The sequence below is a fragment of the Ixodes scapularis genome, unplaced genomic scaffold, assembly GCF_016920785.2.
Source record: "Ixodes scapularis isolate PalLabHiFi unplaced genomic scaffold, ASM1692078v2 PGA_scaffold2__306_contigs__length_199485367, whole genome shotgun sequence".
Lineage (NCBI taxonomy): Eukaryota > Metazoa > Arthropoda > Arachnida > Ixodida > Ixodidae > Ixodes > Ixodes scapularis.
The window spans coordinates 4,940,712-4,961,857 of NW_024609857.1; the positions used below are offsets into that span (position 1 = coordinate 4,940,712).

Genomic DNA, 21,146 nt, shown 5'->3' on the forward strand with positions numbered 1-21,146 from the left:
CGAAGCCCGTCTCCGACGCGTCTGCAGATGGGGCAGAACGGCTATCGCTCTGGAAAGAGACAACTCGAGCGTCGGGAGGGCCGCCGGTGCCGGGCGGCCTTCGCTGGCAGTGCCCCCGGACTTCGCTCACGGTCGGCGGGCTCCTTGACCCGCATCGGCGCGGTCGAGGACCGGCCCGACCCCGTTGCGGCGCAACTTTCGCCGCACCGGTCACTTTCGCTGACCCACGCCTTCGGACGGAAGAGGGCACAGAAATAGACGGCCCCGCCAGCGGCTCGCGGGCGTCGGTGCGAAGCTAGCCGACGAATGTCTCCTCACGGTCGAGTGGCGCAGTTTTCCCGTCGGGCCACCATCGAGCTGCCACCCAGAAGACTCTCGAGGCACGCTGGAGCGCTACCAGAGACCTGCAGTTCGTCTTGGCGCGGCCGCCTTCTTGCGTTGCGAAGACGCAGCGAGACGCTTTGGCGGCGACGCAAGCTCGCTGCCTGGAAGAGATGACGTTCGACTGATAAAGGCGCCCAGCCTTCTATACCCGTTTTAACCTCGAGAAAAAAAAAAAAAAAACAAGTTTTGCGCATTATTCATACGCGGCGCGAAGTAGTTCTTACGAGATTTGCTTGTCGGAGGGAAACGCGATGCTTTTGGCGTCTGGAACGTCTGCTTCTTGCTAAGATAATCTCATCTAAAATTCACCTACCATCTATCTTAATTATCCGCATGAAGGGGGAAATTAGTAATGCTCGGTGAGGAGCCGGACTTGTTTTACTTGAGGTGGAAACGGGGAATTCCAGGGCGACCACCGGCCACAGTTCGGCCAGAGTGTCCACGGAGCGTGCTGGGCCCCTTGTGCACAGCAGGGAAGCGCTCCGCCAGGCGGACGCCGACCGCCTCCTCTGGGGCCCTGAAGGCCGGTCCCGAAGGCGGCACGAGCAGTCGCTGCGCAGTCGGCAGCCGGAGCATTGGCACGGCCGCTCCACATATTCGGCCGCTCGATCCCCTGCCGCTGGAGAGCGGATTCAGGGTCGCCCAGTGCAGCGGCTTTCAGCGGGTTTACAGGTGCGACGTGGCGATTTGTTCGCGGTGCTTCTGCCTTTTCACAGCACCCATCTCCAGTGGAAAAGGGATTAGCACCGACGGAAACATTTCGTGCAGCGTGGCGCAGGGCCGACCTGACATTTGATCGGGATAATCGATATTCTTCGACACTACACGGCTAGCAAGGGATCCGTCTTTGGCGCGTCGGAACGCCAGGAGGGGCACGTCGATCGAAGGACGGCATAGATCGCTCGTGGGGAGCGCACGATGGCGAGGTATCCGATTGCGCGACGTCATTGGTTGCCGTCGGGTGAAAACGAAGGCACGTGGACGCATTTGGGGGGCAAACGAAGGCACGAGGTGCGTCAGGAGCAGACCGGCTTGCACGCCGTATGGGTTCGCTTTCGTTTCCTGACGAGGCTTTCGAACATTTCCGATGTCCTTCGGTGGCCGTCTTCTTCCTTCTCGCTTAAGCAATGCGACTGGCGCCTTCACACTCCGGTCATTGGAAGTCGTCTTGCGTCGCTCATTTCAAACGCGGCAGCATTCCTTGCCCCGGTAAATGCAGTCGTCTTTCGCTTGGACTTGACCGGGGTCTTGAGGCCGAGGCGCGGTTCCCGCCGCCATCTTTCGTTCCATTCGTTCGCGCCTTAGGTCCACCTTCCCTCTGACGAGAAGGTAAGAGTCTTCTGGCACTTTTCCGAGGACGCGGGAGAGGAGGGGATCGAGCGGCCGTGCTCGTGGCACGACGTACGTGACAAAGTAAAAAAAAAACCGAGGCGCAGGGACGACGCCGTTCGAGCGAAACCGCCGACGCCCGGGGGAAAGATTGGCTCTTCGAAGTATGCCGATCGTAAGCGGCGGTTGAGGGCAGACTTCTGCTCGTTACTTGAAAAATGTCATGGATTACAATTACAAATTACCGAGCCTCAAATGTAAGGGATTACCGTTACATATTACTATCGCTGAAAAGTAACGGATTACTTTACTCGTTACGTTACAGATTACTTTCGCGTTACTTTTTCCGTACACGTATCCAGAAAACAATAGAAACAATTTTGATATTTTTTCAAAAAATGTTCCGCAACACTACTTTTCATTTGTTATACGCCCGTATTATGCTATACTTCGTTTCAGCTTCGGTCCAGACGCAGCCGATGCTACATGCGCGAGCATGTGGCCCAGAACAGTGCTTGCACTGCACGAGTGCGCGTGCTTGGCAGGGATGCTGAAAGTTCGGAGCTCGCGCTTGTAGCTTTGGCTGCGTCTGGACCGAAGCTGAAACGAAGTATAGTCCTCGTAAAAATAAAACATGGTATTCCAGAGAAAGAGTGTAGGTGCACCCCGTTCACCTGTAAGTTGGCAAGGCACCGAAAGCTGGAACCCCACCCGCCATCCCGCTAGCTTACGGTCTCCGGAAGTGATCCCTGGAACTGTGAAGAAAAAGGTAGCGTTGCGCATGCTCAGTAAGCAGCAGCGTCTACCTCCGCTACGAGATTCGGAGCTAAAGAGGCGATCTACGAAAGCTCCCTATTGGCCCGGGTGTTTCGTCCGTTATTCACTAGAAAAGAAGAAACTTGATTATAACGTTACAATGTATAACCGATGCAAAATGCAGGTGTCCCAGGTGTCCCAGCATACCAATATTCGTGGAGGCCAGGGGAAAGGAGGGAATAGAGAGCGAAAGAAGCGGTGGCCATAGGTCTCACAAAACAATAGAGGATCACAGCACTTTTACGCGTTCTCTCTCTCTCTCTGTCAGCCCTCCTCAGATGGCCTAACCCCCCCCCCCCCCCCCTTTCTATGTTGACAGTTGACTGTAAAGTGAGGAGTGGACTCGACCGCCATGCCCAGACAAGTAAACCGAAAGAAGTATCGTCCGTATCCTCGAAGACGATGCTCTTAGCCTCGCGCCGGGCGCTTTTCAGCCGTGCCTCGAGAGTGTGCTAGAGTAAAGAATAAAGTAGCGCACATCAAAGACAAAGAGAATCGGACCCCCTCGCGCGAAACTACATCATCTGTTACGCGAGTTGTGAAACTGCGTATCGAGGGGGTGCGGACCCGCGTTTGATGTCTGTGTAGGTGGCGGGAGACGTCGAAGAAGTTGGAAAGGGTGAAACGGTGTAAGGCAAAAACGAATAAACACGAAGAGCTTTCTCCTGCCCGGGAGAAGTAGAAAGGCGCGATGGATGGAGACGGAGAGCCTACTCGGCGTTGTCTTACTTGATCTTTGTCTTTTGTATATTTGTACATGCCTTACCCGTTTTTCTAATGGTTCTAGTGACCGGTCATACAAAAAAGCCTGTTTTCTTTTCGTCGATTGCCCCCTTCCTGATGTTTTCTGTTTTGCTGAACTTCCTCTCTTTATGCTGCTGGATGTTCCGCTTGTTTTGCTGCAGTTCCTGTATTATGCTAATATTTTAAGAAGTAACGAGTAATTAATGTAATCCGTTACCAATAGTTTGTAACGAATTATATTACAAATTACTTCCGAAAAAAAGTACCGCGGCAATTACGAAATTACTCGAAAAAGTAACGTATTATAAGTAATCCGTTACTTGTAACGGATTACTTTCCACGTCTGGTTGAGGGAAGCTGTGGTGGCTGCATCCGAAACCGCCGACGTCTGAGAGAACAGACTGCAGCTGGTCGCATCATGAAAATCGGTCTTAGTGGAGTACGCGGCTTCACTTCCACGTAATATTTCGGCTGTGATCGGATTTCGTGCCACGAAAGCGGTACCAGTCCTTTATTTTTGTTTCGTTTTCGACCAGAGTTGCCCTCAGAGGCGGAGCTAAAGAAAGTCCACGGTGCACTTTAATCGCGGTCGCCGAGGCAGCGACGGTCGCTCCGTTCCTTGGACCCAACCTGTTCGGCGGCTCGAATCGGGTGGAGGAAGCGGGTCGCGTCCGTTTTTGCTTCTGCGGAAGCGGCCGGCCGGAACAGGAACGACGACGCTCGTTCGAACACTTTTCCGAGATCTGGGATCCGCGCGGATCGCTGACCCGTTAATAAAATCCGACGGCATTTCTTTCCTCTTTTCAGTTTTCGCGTCTCAGGAAGAGCCTCACGAAGCAAGCCCCTCGTCCGGCGGGCGAGGCGTCAGTCGCCGCGACTTCGCCGAAGCAGGACGCCGTCTGGTCCGAGACGCGGGCGGATTGGTGCCTCCATTAGCATTTGCCAACTGAAGGGCCGGCGAGGAAGACGTCCTACTTTCTCGGATCAGAATAGCTCGCCCGTCTGTTCGCCGATGATCCAGTTTGGTCTCCCCTGCTCCGTGGGCTTTCCTCGGCCTCCGGCGATTCTCGCGCGGCCCGCCGAGTGCCTGTTTGTCGGCAGAAAGGGTGCACCGGTCGCCCGATGCGAGCTGATACCACTGCGTGCGGGTAGCGAGCGGCTGACATCGGGGTCGCTCTCCGAGGCTCCTGGATGCACCAGTCGGGGGCAAGCCCCGCTACACGTAGTCTGAGTGGCAACGAGGCGTCCTCTTCATTTTGGCACGAAAGTAGCGCTTTCATGCTGGTTCACGCAGCCCCGACGTTACGTCACGAAAGCTTACGTCTGCTTACGCCACAAGGGACCTCTGTTCCAGGTTCGGGACACGAATGTCTCTGGGAAGTAAGAAAACGCTGCTGTGTGGCCTCTTGACTGTCACGTAAGGTGACCCCTCGATCACCGCGTGACCGGGACTTTCCCGTTGCAGGATGGCGGTCACGAGCGAGGCTTTTGCGTTGCTCGGACCCCGCCTGCTGATTTGCGCCGGCCACTTCGACCGATCTTCAATACCACTCACTGCGGTCCCCTCGAGAGCTTTCCCGAGGCAAAGAGAACCCTCGGGCAGTCCGCTTCCAGCGGGAAGCAGAATCCAGCGGCCGTGGCGTCGGGGGCGTTGCGACATCTGACATGGGGTGTGGTGCTTGCCTGTTTGTCTGCCACAGGGTGAAGACATCATTGGTTGCACCGAGTGGGCACTCGGTGCGTCATTTGTGCGCTAAAATGGTGTCTCAGCATTAGCCAGAGCTACGCACTCGAGCTGAGTCACACCGGATTGTGCGCACTTCAAAATAGAAAAAAAAAATGTGTGAAAAACGGCCGAGATGTCACCACTCGAGCCAAAGGTGACCTGTGTATGAAGACACTCTACCTCGGCATAACACCCCTTGGTGCGTTTGGGTTGACGAGTAACGTCAAATGCGCCACTGCACGAGGCCTGGAGCGGCTCTTGGAAGCAAATGGCGGCGGAGCACTCGCTCCTGACACGTGTCTTTGGTTGACTCCTAAGAAACGCTGAGCGGGAATTTTATCCGGAGGCTTTACCTCGGCAGCGCCACCCACGACAGCGTCCACGTCGCATAGTGAAGCCGGCTGCCACCTCTTCGAATCTGCCCGCAAAGACCTGGCAGCGCGTCTTCCCGTCCCATCTCGCGCCTTGACATTCCAGCGTTCCTCTGTTTCTGTTCCTTCAGTCAGCGGGAGTTGCTCGGAACTGAACGACGGTAACGCACCGCCATGTTTTTCGCTTATCCGCGCTATGATGCCTCTTCGAGGCGTCTCTGTAGATCACTTTACGGGACGACATTCACCGGTGCCAGATACAATCCACGTGAGAAGTACTTTCGCTCCTCTTATCATCTCTTCGCTCGCTGACGGCTTGACCAGATGAACTCAGGAGGTCGCCGAGGGGATTGTCTCGTGTTTACCACCGACTGTGGCTCCCTCCGAACGTTTTATGTACACGCTGCTTACCCACACCAGCTGACACCGCGCCTGCGAAGAAACAAGATTCTGCGCGTTTGCGCCTGCCCAGTACCAACAGCAGCGCCACGGCAGTGACATCGCAAGTACGAGCGCTCAGGTATGCTGAGCTCGGCTGCTACACACAGTGTCCACGGTAAATGCTTCCAGGCACGCGTGCATTACACATTATTTATGCTCGGGAGACGAGCTTGTTTTATTTTTTTTTACCTCTGTGTGGTCGTGCAAATAACGTGTGGAGTAAGCTAAACGCATGGACCGCTTTCAATTCATTGCCAATCATAGTAAATCCAAGGTTGTGCTTTTCAGGCCTAAAAAATGTCGAGAAGGGATTAAGACTTACGATTGGTACGTCAAAGGCGGATATCGTACACTCGGCAAAGAACCTCGGAGTATTTTCCCGCAGAATCTCCTTTGAAACATATTGCCATTGGTGTTAACAAACTTGCCCGCGTTGTTGGTGCTCTTACGAGGTTGCGTTTTTTTCTTCTACCCACTAAGATAAAATTGATCACTTACAACTCGCTTTTTTTTCTTTCTCACTTTAACTACTGTCATTTAGTCTGGGGAAACACTACCGTGTGTAATATTTTCAAACTTTTTCTACTGCAGAAAAAAAGGTGCGCGCGCTATTACCAAATCGAGATACGATTCTCACACAGAACCGATTTTCAGAAGTCTCGGAGTCATGTCATTCCACATATACTCGCAGCGTCATTACGCGGAAAAAGATCCACTCTATCGAATAAATATCGAACTTAACGTGAAAGTGCAAACAATATAGCTCGCAACAGCGAAACATGGTACAATCCTCACGCTTGTACTAACAATTAGTCGCTGTCTTTCCGATTGCCACCCTTAAGCCTGGTTCAGACAGTTGCGTTTGACTGCGTTTGACTGCGTCGCGGCAGCGAGAAACCAGGACATTTCTGCTGCTTATATCGCGTGCCAAGATGATTCCTTGAATTGGAGTCCACGCTTTATACGAAGCACAGATGTGCCGGTGACTCGCTTTCGGTTCTCGACGCAACGCAGTAAAACGCACTCAAACGCAGGTGTCTGAACCGGCCTTTACACAATTCGCTCGATCATTAGACTATGCAATCCTCTTTTTACAGCGAAGCTGTCTACGGCTAGGTTCGAACAGAGCGTCTCCGGTGTCAGACCGAGCGTAGACCAGCCATTGGGTACGGTTACTGCTGCAGACGCCGGCGCCGCACGCGCGCGCCTTCCCCACGCGTCTTGCTCCCCCCTGACATTGCGCAATGCCGCGCGCTCTTCGGCGGCCACCTGCTCAAGATAGCGCCACTGTCCCTATCAGTTGGACTTCAGACTGCAATGAAATACGAACAGAAGAGCGCGTGGCTCGCGGCACAGGCTGCGGCGCCTGCAAGTGAGCCTAGGGGCGAACGTGTGGGGCCTTCCCCGATGTGTATACGCCCCTCGCTCGGCGCTTCCCAAGCTTCGGGCATTGCGTCCCATAGGGTTATTATAATGTACGCTAGAGGTTTAACTGGCGCTAGTGTGCTGTTGCAAATTGAAGCAGACAGCAAGCAGCCCGAAATTGACTTCCGGTAATGCATTTCTACGGAAAAAAGCGAGTGCATTTCCTCCCTGCGCGCGATTATAAGAGCAAATATCACGAATAATTCGTACCTACTAGGCACATTGGAACATTTCCCAGACACGCAGACGAAATAATTGGTCAGTTACGGCGTTTTTATTTTAAAATCGTGACATCAAAAACGGTGCTAAAACCGCTCCGCACATGTATTTATGTGCACTGTCGGACACTGTTAGCGCGAACACGGCGCCGGCGCTTTCCACCATGGGGGGTATACGTGCCAAACGAACGAAGGATATGTGGAAAACCAAGAGAGACGGCAAGAACTACGCAGTAACTCTGGATAAGTAACTCCTTGTGCTTGCAGACGATCAAAATAAATTGAAAGTCACGTAATCTAGTCCGATTTGCAATAAATAAGTACTGCTTTATTCTTTCTGCTCATGAATATATGCGAAGATGCTTGTTATGTGTTCAAATCACCACCCGCACGCTCCAAATCTTTGCAAATGGGGGGAATCCAGAGGAAAGGTGCGCGATAAAACTGCCCAACATAGGAAATAATAAGAAAACACAGCTTTCGTAGCCCACGTACTTTAATCTTTACGTTTCGAACGTTTTTTTTTTTTTTAACCACTCGTAAAGATGCACGACGGGGGCATTTTCATATAGTGAGAGGACAGGCATATTAGCAATATATAAGCACAAACGGAATGCTGGCGAACTGTGAACACACTCTACATTCCTTTCGATTGTTATTTTGCTTGGAATCATCGCTCGTTTCTACATACCTGCCATGAAACAGAGGTTTGGGCCTGAAATTAGCGAAGTTTAACATCGTTCAGTGGTAAAGGAAAAATGCTGTAACTAAAGCAATTACACTTTCACAATATTAATAAAGGTACAAACTATCCGGTACAACCGAAATCACAAAAGGTATTAATGTTATTTTCCGGCGACGAGACAAAATTTACGCGCGTTTTCCCATAGGAATACACAGGAAGGCTGGAAAAGTAGACTGCATGCTGTCTGCTTCAATTTGCAACCGGAAGTCCCATAGACACTAGCGCCAGCTGAGCCTCTAGCGTTTATTATAATAACTCTATGTTGCGTCCATTCCACGGTGTAAGCTAATACTCTTCAGGTGAGGACAGCGCGCTCCTCGCGCAGATAAAGTTCGCTTTTCCCTCTCTCTCTTTCTCTTTCTCACTGTGGTTTCAAGCGGCGCCGGCAGATGACTCGCCGACCCGTGGGCACGGCAAAGACGGCTCGTGCCGCCTCATGCTCCACACGCGCAGAGCTCCAGCGAGGTTGTCGCACGTGCAGAAAGACGTCGGTGAACCGGGGTGTCATGGCAACGAGATTATTTCTTTCGCTCTCCCACAGTTTCGCCGTTTGGCCGCCGGCGACACTGTCAGCCGCGGGCACAGTGACCGCGGAATGATGCAGCCTTTCGGATGCCCGTCGAACGAACGCTATCTGATTCCTCGCACCGCGCGTTCAGCCTCGCCGTGTCTTCACCTAAAGAGTGTATCTTACACCGCGGTCCATTCACACTGGAAGCGGATCCGCGTTAAAAAGTCAAATTTGGGGGTTTTACGTGCCAAACCAACGACGGGCATCTGGCACGCCCCAGCGGAGGACTGAGGATTAATTTGGACCACCTGGGGATCTTTTGACGTGCAACCGAAAGCTCGGTTACACGGCGCGTCCCCCGCAATAAGCCTCCGTCAGATTGCGGGCACCTCGGCCGGGATTCGAACCCGCCACACACATGGGGATCCGTAGGCCAGCGCTCTCGCCTCGGAGCCACCGAGGCGGCTAGGGGGTCCGCGTTCGCAAAGCGGTTGCGAACGCGGTTGTATAAAGATCCAGTACAGATGCACGCGCACAATTGCACGCGCATTTGATGTCATCAAATGCGCGTGCATGTGTACTGGATCTTTATACAACCGCGTTCGCAACCGCTTTGCGAACGCTGAAGCTGAAGAAAACTCAAGGCGGCTTCGCACAACAGAGCGAAATAACGTTAAAAACATAGCGGACTTTTAAAATTGCTCTATATACGGGTCACGACACCGAGACCACTTGGAGACGAGTCGACAATATTCGTAACCTGATGGTTAGAGGAAATTTCGGTATCGAATTATAATCAAATCAAATCAGTTTATTTTCTGCCACAAAAATACATTCGTGACAAGGGCGCTGGAAAAAAAGCTGCACGTTAGCAGCTTGATACACCCCTAATCCCTAATCGGAGACACACGGCTGATAACAGTCTACAGCATAAAAAAAAGTTGTAAAACGTCACGTTTTCTACTGACAGAAATAACTTATATTTTCGACTCGCGCAATATTAGATCATCGGACGAGCAGAGAGAGAAATAGAGCGTACCATCACGGTGAAAACAATCCATACAAACAACAGCATTTGTATTGTATTTTACGCACGGAGTAAGGCGTTTAAAAATATTTAAAACAAAAAAGGGCCACGATTGCTTCCTCGTGGTTCCTAGTGGGGCGTCTTCCGCTGACGTTTGTGACAGGTTTTGCGCTTCCTGTGCTCCTTCCAAGTCTGACTGTCGCGAGCCCTCCCATCGCTTTTCTCGCGCAACATCGTCCTCGCTACAGTAGACTATTTCCGAAATTCAGTAGGGCCACTTTGATCACTATCATCCTATTTGCTATCATCATGTGAGGAATGGCAGATATCATATATGTTCTACTAATGGCGACCTTCTTCTTACTGATGATGGAAGATGCTCCGAAGCGGATGACGGGAGGCTATTCGAGACGTTAGACGACGCGACGCAGGATATTGAATACAAGAGTTGCGTAAGCGTTCATCTCTAACTCGGGTCCAGCGAATCCGTTGGCGGCATGCAATGTTTACAGCCCCTTGATGTACAAAATGTTATCGCGGCTTCAATATAGGGCGGTGCTTCGTCCTTACCGGTTGTCTATTTGTCACCATCGAAACTGGGAGATCCAGAAAGAACTGTAAGGTAAAAACACATTCTCGACTGCTGTTGCAGAGGCGAACTGGTCTATAGTCTGGCCGAAGTATTCTCGCACAGACCACCACTGATTCAGAGGTTTCTTGGTCGCTGTGAAATCGCGAGAATAAAAGGGGACTATTTTTTTCCGTCTTGCCTTCGCAGAGCTTGATGACGTAATTGTGGGATTGAACGCACCCGTTTGGCGACAGTCGAGCGCAGCTCATGGATTGGACGCCAGAACAGCGTGAACACTCGACTTCGCATCGGAACAATCGATGCCTCGGCGGACACTCGGGCAGAGGCTCGTCGTAAACATAGAATTAAAACGGCGGGAAAAAAGAACAACAACAACAGAAAAACACAGGGACAAAATTTAACCTAACCTAACCTCTCCGCCTTTGAATCGTTTTTTTGTTGTTTTGTTCTCTTTTTTTTTTTTTGTGCCGAGATTATTAGTGTTGCGCTTGCCGTGCTCTGCTCGCGTCTTTGCCTCCCTCCCTGTCCACCTGTCTGCCTCTGTGGTTCTAGAGATACTCAAACAAAAACGAGTGCATTTTTCTTTGTTTCCAGCTGTGTCCCAGAGCAAACTTGCACGAGTCATATTATTGCGCTCGAGAAGCTTCTCGCTGAGCCCACGTCGCCAAATTGCCGTCCAGACCCATACTCGGTCCCCGGGATGAAAGTGGACGTCACGCCGCCGAAGATTGTAGCGGCCGGCGTTGGCATGTTGCTGGTCTTGAATCCGTTATCTGGCTAGCTGGCGGATACACCACCTGAAAGGGTGTCACTCCTGTGGCCTCTTGATCTGCCGTGTTGTAGGCATACGTGACGTAGGGCAGCACTTCGTCCCAGGTCTTGTGCTCCACGTCGACGTACATAGAGACGATGTTGGCGATTGTTTTGTTGAGCCGCTCCGTCAACCAGTTGGTCTGCGGATGGTATGCAGTTGTTCGACGGTGGTCCGTGTGGCTTAGACGAATGATCTCTTTGGTCAACCGCGCCATGAACGATGACCCTCGATCTGTGATCAGGACTCTGGGGGTGCCATGCCGGAGGACGATGTACTCGATAAAGAACTTGGCGACTTCGACAGCAGTCCCCGGCGCAAGGGCTTTCGTCTCGGCGTAACGAGTAAGATAATCTGTGTCAACGACTATCTAGCGGTTCCCCATCGTCGACCCGGCAAATCCATTCCGATTTGCTGGAAGGGCTTGGTTGGAGGGGTAATCGGCTGAAGGAGACCTGCTCGCTTTTACGGCGGTTTCTTGCGTCGCTGGCACTCATGTCACGATCGTGTGTAGAGATGGACGGTCTTCGGAAGCTTGGGCCAGTAGTATTTTTCACGTATTCGGGCTAGTGTCCGGCTGTAACCGAGGTGTCCTGGAGTCGGGTCGTCGTGGCAGGCTTGAAAAATCTCTTCTCGAAGGCTGGTAGGGACTACCAGAAGCCGCGGCGAATTACTGGTTCCGAACTTATTCTTATAAAGCACACCTCGTCGAATAGCGAAGGTCGGCAGGGCTCGCGAAAAGACACGAGGAGCGGTACATCCTCGTCCTTCTAGATGCTCAATCAAGGCGCGCAGCTCCGGATCGCCTCGTTGAAGTCCTGCCATGCATGTCGCCGGTGTCCACGGCACCTAGGAAACATTCGTCGTCATCGTCGTCGGTACAGCCTGACGCTTGGACGGGGGCTCTGTACAGGCAGTCGGCGTCACTATGTTTCCGTCCTTACTTGACGACCACGGTCATGTCGAATTCTTGCAGTCGAAGACTCCATCGAGCAAAGCGTCCTGAAGGTTCTTTGAGATTTGCGAGCCAACAGAGCGAATGGTGGTCTGGGGCCACGCGGAACGGATTTCCGTATATATACGGACGAAACTTTGTGATCGCCCATACGACCGCGAGACATTCTTTTCCGTTGTGGAGCAATTTTTCTCCACCTTCGACAGTGTTTGACTTGCGCGGGCAATGACTCGCTCCGTGCCTTCCTGTAGCTGTGCCAATGCCGCGCCAAGTCCGGGGTTACCTGCATCCGTGTGAATCTCGGTTTCGGCGTGCTGGTCGAGATGTCCAAGGATTGGAGGTTTCTGAAGTCTTCGTTTCAGTTAGTCAAACAACGGCTTTCTATCGCTGTATTGGCGACATGAATAGGGTCGAATTTTGACCAAACGCTCACTATGACGTGTTGAGTATGATGAATTCTTCGTTTAATAATGGAGATGAGAGACTGTCAACTTTGACGGTGCTGGCTTATTGACGTACACCGTCCAAAAACAGGCAGTCGATAATCCTGGTCGCAGCGTCATAGAAGGCACCGAAACATCTGGTCCCCAAAACACGTTGGTGTTTACGCGTCAGCTCTAGCCAATCGCTCCGCGCGTGGCCTTGTCCAGACAGGCGCGCACATCGGTGCTCATTCCCTGCTCGGCAATGAAGGCCCTCGCCCTCTTTCCGGAAGACGGAAGGAACAACAGGGCCGCCTAAACATAGTAGTTCTGGCAGGTTTAGCACATTTTCCTAAAGCAGTTTGGGGAGCGTGGGCTCTCGCTGCTTCCAGCTAAACGCGACCGTTATCCGACTCGCGAACACGATCCGCTCGAGCGTTTCCCATCCCGAGCTCCGATCGCCAACCAAATCGCTTTTCAGTAGGAGGACACGGAGAAGGCGCCTTGGGGCCGGTCTTGGACCGATCGAGACGCTGCCCGCCGTGCACTACCGGAGTTCCTAATGAGAAGAGGTTTTACGTTGGAGGGGCTTTGTTCGTTTGTTCACGATGCCCACCAACCACCCTTCTGCTGGTACATCGCAACGCGGTAGAGGGAACAAACACACACACACAAAACATGCTAACGCTATATGGGATGTTCAGTTGTAATTCGAACCTAAAAAAGGGTCAAAGGGTTTCATTTTCAGCCTCTTTTCATCGGGCTCAGGGGACATTAATTATGGGAATAACCGTCACGGTAAATTTATTAATTAAAATCTGTCGATCTACTTTTTATTCTGGGTGTTATGGATCGTGTTACAATTACTTTTAGAGGCTAGAGCAATTGAAAGGATTTGCGCGAAGGTAATGTTTTTTTTTTTTTTAATCTTCGTGTAATGTTTGCCTTTTCTTCAAAATAGCGCCCAAAAAAGAGCGTCACCATCCGCGTTTCGAAGAGTGACGTCGTCCCAATCTCGGCAGCGCGTCTTGGTGGATTCGCCGACGACGCAAGTGGCGAAGAGGCTCTTCCAAAGCGTCATTGTGGGCAGGGCTTGCGCAGTTGTTTTACGCGGAATCTCGAGATCGATTGACAAGCACGAAAACTGATCGAGGAATTTATAAAAGAACCGTTGCCGCAGATTCTTTAAGTTGATTTGGTCTCCCATTCTAGCTGCCATCCATACTGCAATTACAACACGATACCTAACGAAAAAATTGTCAAGGTGTATGTTGATCATCATATTAAAATCCTGCTACTGGGGAGAAAATTGGAAGAGAAAGTGTAAAAGAGACACACAAATAAGGGGACACACAAAAGACTCAAACTCAGCTATCAAATTATATTCCGTCCACAGCTTTTATAACCACGTCCCAAGGTAACCGCCAACGCACACCGGTACGCTTCTGCCTTTCCAGTACAAGCACAAAGAAGATCTTCTCTACCCCGAGAGTTCACCATTGTACTCTTGGGATAGAGAAGGTCTTTGTGCTTGTACTGGAAAGGAAGAAGCGTACCGGCGTGCGTTAGCGGTGACCTTGGGACGTGGTTAAAAAAGCTGTGGACGGAATATAATTTGATAGCTGAGTTTGAGAAGTATCGTCTGTCCCCTTATTTGTGTGTATTTTTTACACCTTCTCTTTCAATTTTCCTTCTCAGTATCAGGATTGTAACGTCATGATGATCCCAAAAACTAAGAATTAAAAAGTTAATGAACCGATTTTAGTTAATTAGACAATTTAGCGTAACGATTCATCCCTCATTTCATGACCGCCGCCGTCCACCGCCACTGGCTGACCGAGGGATCGCACTCATCATAATACGTGTCTTCGCCCACTCCCATTTGACATAGAGCATTTCGACGTTCAGGGAATGCATCTCCAAGTAAAGAAACGTTGGTACAGGAATTATTCGACGCCATAGAGTTGCAAAAGCAACCTCCGGTAAAGCTGCTTGAAGCGGGTGTGTCGTCGCTTCCCCGCAGTGCAGCACAACACCCTTTTCTGCACACTTTTGGCAGCCTTCAGACAATAACTCCACTTTCGAGGTGATTCTCAACGCTCTCAAAATAGGGATGCTGAAAGTGTGTAGACAGTGGTGTCTAAGTTTTAGTTCGTACTAATGCAGATCACTGACTGGTGATCGGAAAGTTGCGGGGACAGCACCAATCTGAGCGGTCGTATTTAAATTAATAAGTGAAGCCGCGTCTACCCATAATGGTTTCATTGTTTTTTTACATTAATGTCTCGTTGCGTTAAAAGCGTAATCTCCGTCACCACCGTCCCCAATTTGTGGTCACGGAACGAACAACGCAACATCTGAACGCCCGCGCCGAGTGCTTTCGGTGCAAAGATCTGCTCCAGGCGAAGGTGGCGGCTTCCGCTACGAACTCAAAGTCGGATTGAGTCGTTAGCCAACGAGAGCCCGCTAGGCCACCTCGAGCGTGGGTCCTCTGCCACGTCTCATCCTTGCAACGAGCGGTCGACGGCTTCGCGAGCTTCTATTTCGGTGGCGAAAGTTGTGCGTCAGTGGTCGCGAGGTATCGTAAAGTGGCCGCCATCGGGCTTACATAAGCTTCGATGCCCTTTCTTTTTTGCGTTTCTCGCATTGACTCGCGCGTCTGATGTCAAGGGATGCCCAATAACGAGAGAGAAGAGAGCCGGAGCGGCGGAGATAGAGACGAGCGCCGGAGCAGGCGATTCCGCCAGAAGAATTGGTTTCCAAGGTGTCGCCACACCGTAAGTGCAGACTGGCCTCTCGCTGGATCTAGATTGGCGACGTCTAATTGTTTTTTTGTTTTTTGCCTCGGCGATATTTTCCCCGGCGTCCAGGGTCTCACGATCCCTGTCGGTCCGCACCCTGCGGGCGAAGCGGACGGGAGAAGGGCCGCGTGGGCGGCGTGCTCTCACCTGGGAACTCGGGCGGACGGCGTCCTTCTGGAGGCGCTTTCACTGAGTGTCGAGACGCGCTCCTCTTTGGCCGGCCCCGTCGGAGCGAATCCAGGGCGACGCCGAGGTTTCCCCGTTCTCAGACGGCCGGAATAGCGCCGGAATGTGGACGCCTCTCTGGGGAGGAGGCGGCGCACCACGTGTTCCGAGAGGCGACGCAGCTCGCCTCGCGCTCCTCCGGGTTCCCTCGGACTTCTCACGCGGGAAAGTCTAGAAGCCGCTCGGGCTCCGAGGGCTCCCGCGCTGGGACCGAACAGTCGAGCGGCACGAGGACGGCTCGCCGCGGACGCCTTTCGTCGCCGACGCGGGGAAAGTCGCGGTCGTGGACAGCCCGGCGCGGCACAGCGTCGAGATGCTATCACGTCCTTCGGGCCGATCCCGGGCCAATCGGGGACAAGCTGCCGATTCAGCGAGCCGATTTTTCTGGACGGCAGCGATTTGGGCAGAAGGAAAGCCCCGAGGAAGAAACGGGCCGAGAAAAGGCCGCTGCAGCCGTGCATGCAGTCACCGCGGGCCATGGCCGCCGCCGACGGCCGCAGCACGTCGGCCAACTTTCGGCTGCGGCCTATTTGCGGCTGCTCCCGTTTCGAGGCACGAGAAGGGCCCCGCGATCCCTGACGTCTGGACGGGAGCCTCGACCAGGGAGCGGCGGGCGACACTCGCGAACGCCGCCGTCGCCCACGGGCACGTGCCGTCCGTGTGTGAAGTGGTTCGTAGCGCAGTGGCGAACCTCGGTCGCGCTCCAGGTTACCTGGCGTGTCCGGACGTCAGCCGACGGATTGTACGACAGGCGCGCGCGGCGTGAGCGCGAGGAAAGGTCGAGAAGGGCCCAAGGTTGGCCGCGCACTCTCCCACCTGTGTGGCTGCTGCTGCTGGGTCGGCCGTCCGCTGCCAGTAATCCCCGCCTTGTCGGCGAGGGCCCCTGGGCGCACTCTTATAAGCGTTCGGTCGCCAGGTGGCCCCTCGCGGATCCAGGGAGGCATGAAAACGGCGCTGACCCCGTTCCCGCTTCTCCGCGCTCTCCGTCGCCGCTCCACCGAGCCCGGACCCCGATGGAGTCAGAGGCCACGCGCCGATGCCCCTCCGCCTCGGGCTTCCCGCCCAACACCGCCGACGGACTCGCGACGGGCCCTCGAGTCCGGAAGACAACGCCGGAGCTCTTTCAGCGTGGGGCACGCTGGACAATGCGTCACCCACTCCAGTCTCGATCGCTGGCACGGTACTCGAGCCCAATGTGTGAGCCAGCCTCTCCGGTTCCAGCTCCAGCCGAAGCCGACGCTACGAGCTGATTGGGTCCAGCAGGCAGTCTCAAACTTGTATCATAGGGATGTTGGTCACGCTTCTCTGCGTGCATCGCTAAACAGAAAAGGCACTTTTGGCGCTGCTTCATCGGTCCGATTACCTCGCAGCGTCGGCTGGGTCTGAACTTCAAACGAAGAGGCCTCAAGTTTGCGGCCTTGCTATCGGAGCGGTATCCGACTCGTGTCGCGATTCCAATTTCGTTTCACCCTAAGTCGGTCCACGTCACGAGGGGCCAGTCAAACAGCTCCGAAAGCCTCATGCAGTTCGTCGTCTTCCAATGGCGACCGATCAAGCGCAGTGAATACGCCGCGACGGTGCGCTTTTCATCCGCGTCTCTGTGTCTCCGATACCCCAGCGCTTATCACCTGGGCGAAAAATGCTGAGTCACTGGCTGTGGACGCAGCCTCTGATATACAGAGCGACGGCGCATGCTCAGAAGGCATTCCACAGCCGTCAAAGATGGCAGCGCGCTGAAGGCGCTATTTGTCTGATACGCCCCTGGCCACGAAACTTCTCCGTAACGCTATGGGAGAGCTTGGTACGTGACGACGCGCGGCGCTGGCTTCGACAAGGAGGCTAGGAGCCTCCAGTCTAAATTGCAGTGCTGCGAGTCTGGCAACTGTAAAATGCGTTCGGATTTCGAAGCCCCTTCGAAGGAGCCATCAATACATCGAAAGAACGTGTCAGTGCGTTCACGAACAGCGTTTCTCGTAATAGAAGCGTCTTTAGCTCTGTACACACAATCAACGACCCAATCCTGCTGATCTGCGACGATCTCCAAAATAATACAACTTTTATTCCTTTTTTCTTTTCTAAAGACGACCTTTCAATACCTCCATCGCCGTCAGTCAGTCAGAATAAGTTTACTAAGAGGGATATTTCACCATGATCTTTCGACTCGAGTAGGGGTATGGGTTAAGGGGTAGGGTTCAAAAGTGCTCTATTAGACCTGCTGTCTTGACGAAATCAAGCAGCGAGTCTATAATCGGCTTCCTGTGGTCTGGGATGTGCTTGGGGGCTACCCAGTCTTCGTATTGAGGTGTCCTCAAATCTTGCGAGAGGCCTTGGATTACATGTGTCGTTGCTTATTTGTTGTCTTGCAGTCTCAAATCAGGCCTTTGCAGGTGGCGTGTTGTCTGCATGCCTTACATCTGCGGTCCGGTTCCTCGTCCTTTGTGGAGCCTCTTACGCATCGCGGGCGTGATATTTGTTGCTCTTCTTCGGAGCCAGACCTTCTATCACCTGGAGTACTTGGTTCGAATCTGGTTTTCCTCCTGAGGCAGTGGTGCAAACAGCATTGCCTTTCTTTCTCGGTTGTTGGCCTCCTTGACTCCTTCATGGTGTGCCTTTTCTGCGCTAGTCCTTTTCGAGGGGTCTTCGATACCTTGTGCGGAGTTAGATGCATGTAGCTCTTTCCGCGCGGTTTCGTAGGCCTCCTCGTCGCCCAGGATGTCCTCACCCGGCATGAAATCTGGATGTGCCCTCCCGTGGACCGGATAGTTTTTGCGATTGTTTTAATTTTCTTAACAACGTCGCTTCTGCTGTTCGTTTTTTTTTGCATTCCCTTACGGCCTCTTGCGAGTCCGTGAATATGTGGATTTTCGCTTTCTTTTCTTCGGCGCTCTTCTCGAGAGAGAAAAAGATAGCCTCGAGTTCGGCGGTTTTCACCCTCCTGCTGCATGGGAGAAATTTGCTTTCCGCAAGGCCTGTTCTTGTCGAGCAACATATGCTATTGCTGTGGTACAGTCTTCACCTCTGGTGGTATCCGTGTAAATGATTTTCGTGTTTTCCTGCAGGGTGGTCCCCTCGATTTCTTGTCTGTGTCTCTCGGCTGTACGTTTCCTTCCCGTCTGTTCGTGTCCTTGATTTTCTTTTTTTATGTGGGCCATAGCCTCCTTTATACTGACAAAGCCTGGCAGATGGCCCCGAGATGCGGACGCCGAAAAGAAAGAGGTAGAGCGGCAGACAAGAGTCATGTAACGGGCATCCCGCTGCGGCGAGACGCCGAAACACACTTGTCCCGAGCGATGGAATGTCCGCTCGTGCTTCTCGCGTTCCTCGGGCTACCGCTTCTTTCCTCGTCGGGTTTGAAAACCATGTTTCGGATCCTCGCCGCTGCAAAAGCTGTGCGCTGAATACGAGACTCCCCGAGAAATGCTCCGTGCTACTAGATCCTCGCGTTCCAAATCTGCGACCGGGCACTCTATGGCTCCGTCATCGAACTGCCAAGCTTTGTGAGAATAGAGGAGGCTATGTGTGGGCTTACTTGCGACTGTTGTTTTGTCTTCCCACGGCGGTTGTGGTGGTGCCATGCTGGGAATTTAGAAGTTCTTTTCTCCAAGGTAATCGAAGATGATCCTCCCTGGGTAGGCCCTTCGCGGGCAAAGTCTTTGTCCTTTGTTGGCTTCCTCGACCAGGTCGATCACGTTGTTAAATTACTTTACTTACTTACTTTGAGCAGCTTGTTCTAGATCCGTTACGCGGGTTAAATTTGGGTTCTAGGTCCGTTACGAGAATGAATTTACCCTCGTTGTGGTTCTGTTGAAGATTTCTAGGTTTTCCTTTTGTCCTTTCCTGAGTCTGAGATAATTGTGTCTAGAGTGCTTTCGAGACCAGCACGGCGCGTACCAAGGGTCTAAGGGTGCCTTTTTCGGCGCTCCACGCCTCGCTGGTAGCTCTCTTAAAGTCGTCCAGTCCCTCTTTTCATTGGGTCTTTATCCGGTTCAGACAGCTTTCGACCCCTCCGTCCTCGTCACTTGTGAGGCCCAATACCTTCACTTTGAATTCCCGTTGAATTCAGGTGCCATCCACGTACAGGTTAAATGGCGTCCCCTATGTTGAGGTTTCTTGCTCTCTTGTTTGACTCCACAATGTCTTCTCCGCAGAAATCTTCATTTTTGCGTCCAGCAAGACTCTCCTGGTGGCGTTCAGGGCATCTTGTAGCTTGGTTTCTTGCTCACTTGCCATGCCCTCTGCAGTCCAGAGGGTCACATCGTCAGTGTCATAATTCAGCGCTCCGGCTAGCGCTATCTATACTCCGTTTCACCTTATGTTGCACCGCAGAGAAGGCTAGAAGCGCGAGCTGATGGCGTTGGGAGCTGCCCTTAACGCGCGAGAGCCTGTGCCGCCGAGACGTGCCCTAGAGCAAGGAGCTCGCGCTTGTAGCCTTTCCTGCGGTACATCATAAGGTGAAACAGAGTATGGTAGAGTCATTGCAAACCAGTACGCTCAATGCTTAGTAATTTTTCGTTCGTAAAAACATTGTTTTCATTGGAAACAACAGTAAAAAGGTTATTTGTAAGTTATATCGTTAAAGGTCAATAAAGAATGACAGACGTGTGCATGCATTCGTCAAATACAGGCGTAACGAAATTTCGGTGTAGGATTATTTGTTCTTGAAAACTACTTGTAATCGCGAATTTGGTGTGGCTCGCAGAGAGCGGGGCGGCTAGAGTTCCTGTATCCTACGGGAGCCAGAGTTGCGCGTTTGTTTTCCACGTGCCGCCGCGCCGCTATTCGCCGAGATCCGATCACGTGAGGAGCCGGATCAAATGCCGTGCAGGAAAGTAGACGTTGCGCGCGTCACGACAGTACGTTCCCCTGCCTTTGAGCGCACCGCGCGCCTGGAACGCGTGGCGCCGCTATTCGCCGAATTCAGTCACGTAACGAGCGGGATCAACCTGCCGTGCAGGAAAGACGGCGCTACGGAGATGAACGCGCAACTCTGGCTCCCGTAGGGAGCTTATATACAGGAACTCTAGGGGCGGCCAAAGGAAAATGCCCCGTATGTGAAAGACACCCCCCTAGTGGCAGCTATCCACTCTGCCGAGAGTTCTTGTTTGATACAAGCTGGGTCCCTGGGACCCCGTTTTTATCGCAGTCTCCTGGGTTCTGTTTTCCTACTTCTGCGTCATGGCGACGTCGTCGGTGCCGTCCAAGGCCCAGTGTATTTTCTTCAATGTACCATCTGACACGACTGTAGGTGTCATCATGAATGCATTCCAAGTAGCCGCCGGCCCCGGCGGTTTGAAGTACCTCCAACACCACGGCTGCGTGAGGTTCATTGCGCCAGCCAGCACCATGCCTGTTACAGAGCGTCTAGCAGCACAAGGCATTTCGAAAATCGGCGACGCAAAGGTCGTCTTGGAACCTGTCGACGCACGTTTCTTTCATGTCTTCCCGTCTCCCGCTCTACGTGACGGAGGAAACCCTCATGCAGGCCCTCAGCCCGTATAGAAAGGTCATGGGCTTTTTACTACGTGACCTTCCGTGACGGCCCTGACGTGAAGACCGGCGCCCGAGAGGTCAAGACGGAGATGGGAAAGGCCGCCCCCAACTTC

General features: G+C 52.8%; 2 protein-coding genes across 2 annotated transcripts in view; one reads left to right on the plus strand and one right to left on the minus strand.

Moving 5' to 3' along the window:
* The window catches only part of LOC121046980, a 40,019-nt gene extending 24,501 nt beyond the window's left edge, over nt 1-15,518 (minus strand). Inside the window, exon 1 of the mRNA XM_040501771.2 lies at nt 15,466-15,518. The gene's annotated coding sequence lies outside the window, so the exon portion shown is untranslated. The remainder of the gene's footprint in view (nt 1-15,465) is intronic.
* Nucleotides 1-21,146, plus strand: part of LOC8025548 (rho GTPase-activating protein 18) — a 362,823-nt gene that overhangs the window by 236,606 nt on the left and 105,071 nt on the right. The window lies entirely within an intron of this gene.